The sequence below is a fragment of the Malaclemys terrapin genome, chromosome 5, assembly GCF_027887155.1.
Source record: "Malaclemys terrapin pileata isolate rMalTer1 chromosome 5, rMalTer1.hap1, whole genome shotgun sequence".
NCBI classification, from domain to species: domain Eukaryota; kingdom Metazoa; phylum Chordata; order Testudines; family Emydidae; genus Malaclemys; species Malaclemys terrapin.
This window is the reverse complement of record NC_071509.1, coordinates 51,480,818-51,486,817: the sequence shown is the minus strand read 5'-3', so window position 1 is coordinate 51,486,817 and position 6,000 is coordinate 51,480,818. Positions and strand designations below refer to the sequence as shown.

At 43.1% G+C, this 6,000-nt stretch overlaps 1 long non-coding RNA gene and 1 other non-coding gene across 3 annotated transcripts; both read right to left on the bottom strand.

Annotated features, from left to right (window-relative positions):
* Positions 1–1,624: 1,624 nt before the first annotated feature.
* Positions 1,625–4,596, bottom strand: LOC128838444 (uncharacterized). Of its 2 annotated transcripts, none has more exons than XR_008445184.1 (4): positions 4,297–4,596; positions 3,080–3,149; positions 2,511–2,613; positions 1,625–1,947 (listed from the first exon to the last, which is right to left on the bottom strand). It is a non-coding gene; the product is annotated as an uncharacterized LOC128838444 (long non-coding RNA). The 2 variants fall into 2 exon arrangements; XR_008445183.1 differs by having other exon boundaries at positions 2,511–2,583; positions 4,297–4,590.
* On the bottom strand, positions 2,786–2,903 carry LOC128838767 (small nucleolar RNA SNORA26). The gene has a single exon (XR_008445269.1). It is a non-coding gene; the product is annotated as a small nucleolar RNA SNORA26 (small nucleolar RNA).
* Positions 4,597–6,000: the final 1,404 nt, after the last annotated feature.

The window sequence follows — 6,000 nt, the reverse complement described above, 5'->3', positions numbered from 1 at the left end:
GAGAAACACTGGTTATAAGTATTCCATTAGTGTATAGAAATTTGTACATTAGTGCAGTAGCAATAAAGTCCTGTAGCGAGAGCAGAAAAGGTTCAAAGGAGGCAGATAACTGGGGGGGGGAAATGCTTTCACCACAGTAAAAGAATAAACATTTGTAAAAGGTGAAGACTGTGGTCTTGGTAGGTAAATAAAGGGAGAGGAATATATGTTTTAAAATACTTGCATTTTAAATCTATATACATTCAGTTAGTATCTTAGAGTTTAACATTTAAAGGCATTTTTTCCAAAGTCCAACTCCTTGCATGATTATTGGATCTTATGCTATAAAACACACTAATCCAAGCTGGTAAAACCCAATATTAGTTCTTCTAGAGCTCCTTTTTTAGTTCTCATTATAGCACACTATGACAGCACTAGCTAACATGCTGAAGACTTGCTCCAAAAAGCTGCCAGCAATGCTGTAGGGAAGAGGTCTGGATTTTGAGCCCACAAACTTAAGAATTAAACTTATTTTTTGAGCATTCAGGTCTTAATTCTCAAGAATTAGTTTGGTGATTCTACTCCACTGCTTTCAACAGTTTAGATCTTTTTCTAGTATGGTCTCCATCTACTAATTGTCCTATTTTTCACATGAAAAAACATTTTATGTACTATTCAAGATAATTTCATCTTTTCTTTTTGCATATAATCTAGGATGTAATGTAGACTTGACAAAAAGATGCATTATCCCCTCTTTAAGAGTTTATTCATCAGGTGCTCAGACTCATCTCAAACAAATACCATATAAGTTAAAGTGAAACACATGCCCAATAGAAAAAAGTATATAATCTAGCCAAGTCCTCCAAAACTGTACTGCACACAACACATGAGAGATGAATTTTTTTATGCATCATTGTCCACTGAATTACCTAGATTGGGTAGTATAATTGCAAGGCCCTGAGATGAAGGAAGGCAGAATACAATCACATGCTCCACCCACTTCTTCATACAGTGGGAGAGTAGGCTTGTAACACACTGTTCTATTGCCTGCCACTACAAAGAACAGCTGGATTGAAGTAAGGAAGTTCTTCAGCTGGTAATTGGAATAAGTTTAAGGATAGCACTATGCAAATATTTCTCTATTTTTGACTTCAATTATTTCTGTAATCTAACTATGTACAAGTCTGTACGAAACCACTCTTATGAAAACATTATGGTGGCTTCAGTTTTAGAAAACTAACTGCACAGAAGGCAACTAAGGTCTGTGTGTCTTTCTACCCTGAAAAGAAGTGTAGTTTTATTGTCTTATGGTAAATTAGGCTTTTTTGTTAATTGTTTTATGTTGACTACATGGGATCTCCCAAGTCATTAATTGGTGGAGTCTGCCCCACCTGATAAATGACTCCTGCTTAATCTGTAGACCACAAGTGACCTGTTTGTCTCAGTGTGTAAGCAGCCTATTGACTGGATTGTGACCCAGATATGCAAGGCATAAGCAGAAGTACTCATGCCTCAGAAGGTCTGTCATCTGCAATGACGTGTAGGGATAGGAATTGTATCTCCTAATGTTTCAGCTTCATCCACTTCCTCCTCTTCATGCTTCAAATCCTCTGCTGCATTTGCATGCAAAAAAAAGGGCCAGGTACATTGTACTACAAAATTCTTTATTAGTTGAATATAGTATAAAAATTCCCCAAATATGTTATTCAAAGTAAATTCAAAGATGAAGGACACTAGTTGTATTCCATTTCAGAACTGAAACATAAGCTGGGTCAAAATTTTAACCATGCAAACTGAAGCTACCAACTGTTGTGCTGTCCTAGCCATTACTTATCTTATTGTTTTTTGAGACATGATACATTACAGAAAACAATTAAATGACCATGGATGAAGTCAGTAATCACTACTACACTTTCATCAAAGCAGGAGCTGCAAGTTTGAATCTTATGTTTTGTTCATTTTTTCCCCCTGTTAAAAAAAAAAAAAAGAAGAGTTTCATCACCAGCAAAATAATTAATAAATGCAATATATTTGTCATGCCTCCAATATGCCTCAAGCTTTCCTCAGCCATTTCCTCAGCCATTTCCAATTAAAGTTGGTCAGCTAAATCACTGTAAGCCAGGTTTCAATTTTAGAGTGTCCACACTAGGATTTAAACTATAAAAGGCATGTTAAAGTTGAGCTAAATCAGCAAAACTTAGAGAGCCAAGAATGAAAGTCAAGCTATTAAGTTTATAGCTTATTTTATGCCAATAAATTGAATTGAGTAGTCATGTGTCACTAATTCACTTCAGACCTATAATTCCACTATCAGCTATTACTAGTAAACATTCATTGCAGAAGAAAGTTATTATGCAGAGGACTCCCAGACAATTTTACACTGAAGTGTTTATTCTCTTGACACAGTTAAGTTTCCATGGAAGCGCCTTGGAAGGTCAGCTAGGTACACAAATTTAGAATTTACTTCAACTGGTGAAAAATATGTACCCACCCACCCACCTCAATCTGATGCTCCTATTTATATTACATACCTGGGAATTTGTCACTCTTCAAGGAGATTCATGTCAAAGTGTCTTGCAAGTTCTATGAAGTACATCTAGGCATCTGATAATTATAAATACATTCTTGAGGACTCTGAAACCAGGAAAAGCTTCATGTGATCACAAGTAATTCCCTAACACCATAAAGTAAAACTAAGTATGGTAATCTGATGTTAGCACCAATGGTTCAAGTCAATGAACCTGAAGAAAACACACAAATTGATTCAAAAAGGGAATTGTAACACATTAAATTGATTTCCTCACGAGTTTGTTCCTCCCGACAGGATCCAGAGAAGAGTTTTAATCTCACCTCTGGGTTTGAGAGAGAATTACTATACCCCTCTGTGTTGGCCACTTAAAGCACAGTCTGCCTTAAGAGGGCAAAGCAAAAAAGGGGAAATATTACTAATCACAAAATTCCTTTAACATTTTATTATTCTCAAACTCACTGTAATTTAGTGATTTGTAGGTAATTCATAAAAATTCCTCTAATTTATCATCCAACTACCACAAAGTTGGAATCAAGGCAAACTAACTTTCATTCAATTAGAATTGCTTACTTTTCAGCAGAGGCACTTCTTCATTCCTGAGGTGTCTTCATGAGCATTTCAGTCAGGTGTGACCATTTATCTGCACAATATTTTAACAAGGACATGTTACTATGCAATGTTTAAAAAAATACTTAAAATTCAACATTTTCAATAGACAAGCAACATAAGATCACTTAAATTAGTGAGATCAAATGGCCATAATTTGGGGTTTTATTCTATAAAATCCCTTGTATACAATCCAACTACTAATAATCAAGTCAGATTCTAAAGCAAAAAAGTCAATGGTTCAAGTTTAGGGAAATAAATATTTGCTTTCCTAAACTGGCAGCCATTTAAGCCATGGTCAGCCCTAGTAAGTTAAATAAATATAATATAAAAAGCCATGTTTCTGCAATAATTATTAAAAAATACTAATAAAATAAGCAAAGATGATAGTTTTGTATTTATCTCACTTAATATGGCTATTTAATATCTAAAAAGTGAAAGTTCACATTTAAAAAACATAGTAACTTTTCACTGGAATCTTAAGACACATATTGTAACAGTATACATGAGGTACTCAAGCAGTGTAAAGATGAAAGCACATGGCAATAGTTACACACAATCAACACTATTAAACGTGACACGATTTTAAACTAGTAAAAAAAATCTAGTAGAAGTGTTTCCAACTTTTAAAAAAGTTCCAATAGCGAGCTTTGCCTAAGAATTTCTCTGCAGTGGGATGTTTAAGACACAGCCTTTGGGCAAATGGACAAGAACCAGTAAATGAAATGGGTTACTCAATTTTCATTGTCCACATGGAGAAAAATGCCATTTGTTAAACAAACATTAATTGTGCAAGTTGATTGCACCTGATTTTCGAGTATTTACAACACAGTAATTTAACGCACGTGGAGCAATTTATGGATCAAGAGAGACAGGATTAGACCTCATTAAAAATGCCAAATACTTTGCCAACGCAGTTGCTCCGCAACGTGTTAAATGAATTGTTCGAGGAGCCAAGTGCGGGGCTAGATCAGTCTATGAAGATTTTGAGTTGGTTACGTTACTATCGCCAGTGCTGACGAAGCGAAGAGAGCGGACCTGCGCTGCCGAGCAGGGCCGTTAACCCGCCCCACCCCCCCCGTGAGCGATCAGAGGCGCGCGCAGGTACAGCCCGGAGCGGAGCCCTCTAGGTAACGGCCGTGTCACCCGTCAGCCCCTCACGCGAGCGGCCCCGCCTCTACCTGCACAAAGCTCCTTATTTCTGCCGCCACGTCGGACATGCCCCCGGAGCGGCCACCCGCGGGGCCAGCCTCACCCGGCTCCCGTATCTACGGGCGATCCGGGGCCGCGGCGGGGCGCAGCAGAAGGGCACAGCGGGAGAGGCGCGAGAGCCGCCGCCCCACACCCTGCGCGGGCCCAGCTCCCCATGGAGGAGTCAGGCCGCACCGTCCCTGCTGCCCACGCGGCCCGCCGCAGCCAGGGAGGCAGGACTGAGGAACCACCTCGCCCGCCAGGGAGGGAAGAGAGGCTAGAGACCGAGCCCCGGCCTCCTGGGAGCTTAAATACCGGCGGGCAGTTACCGCGAGATCTCGCACGCGCACTCTGCACGCTAGTCCTCGCTCTAGCCTCTCCGCGCGTTGGGGGCGGGGCAACCTTTAGGGGAACAGTGGCGCGGGGCGACTCCCTGTCCGCGAGTGCGCAATTATTGGTGGGGAGGAGGCACGTGACCTAAGCCAACCAGCGGGGTGATGGGGAGCTGGCGAGCGTTGTTCCCCCTCCCCGCCCAGGCTGCTGCGGGTGCGGGGCTGGCTGAGCCTGAGCGGCTGGGACGGGGGAGCGGGGCGTTTCCTAGCCTCTCGGCCAGGGGCTGGGGCGCTGCCCCCCGGGCACTAACCGCCGAGTGATGGGCTGGGCTAGGCCGTTCGCTGATGCTGCCCGGGGCTGGCTGTAGCCGGGCCTCGGCCTGGGACGCGCCAGATCATCAATGGCGTGACACAAACGACGGGCCGGGAGCCGGCGTAGGGGGATCGCCAGGGGCGGGAAAACAGGACTGCCCTGTTCCCTGCCGAGAGAGATTGCAGCAAACAGCCCGGGGGTAGCCGCTGTGTAACTCAGACCCGCCGTGCTCACAGCTGCCGCCACTCGCCCCTCAGCTTACGTATGATTTCCCATTGCTGCAGGAGGCTCCCAATGAATTTATCCTCAGACCACCCATGTGGGTAGGAAGGGGTAGTTACCATTACCTCTTCTCCCAAACACACACTCTCACTCACTCCACATGGGGATCTGAGGCCCAGATCCACTGAGGCATTTTGGTACCTAAATATCTTTTAAGATCTGGGTTTAAGTGACTCATGCAAAGTCACTCGGGGAGCATATGGGAGAGCAGAGAATTGAACCCTGTCTCCCAACTTAAGACCCAGGCTAGTGCCCTAACTACTGGAGGAGCCTTCCTCTCCTAGCGGAGCACAGTGACTTTCACCTTGATTTGAGCTGAATAGTACTGAAGGAAGTGATGTTGGTCATCAGAGGAAAGTATTTTGAGGCGTCTGCAGCCATGGTGCAGTCTCTTGTGATTGAAGTTTTCACATCCACAATTGCTCAGTTTAGTCCATGGTCAGGTGTATTCGTGGATTTGCTGAAGCTGAGCTCTCACGTTGCAACAGCCACAAGTTACACTTTCTACCATCTCCAGTTAGCTAGGAGACTCCATCTCCTCCTGGCGGACAAGGATCTGGCCTCTGTTGTTCATGCTGTCACTTCTCAGCTGGACTACCACAATGCAATAGATGTGGGCATGAAACCTTTAGCACTTAGAAAACTCAAATGTGCACAACTACGACTAGCCCAAAATGCTGCAGCGCATCTCTTCAGCAACACAGGCTACCATGAGCATATCACACCTGTCCTCCACTCTCTACATAGGCTTCCCATAGAATTTTGAA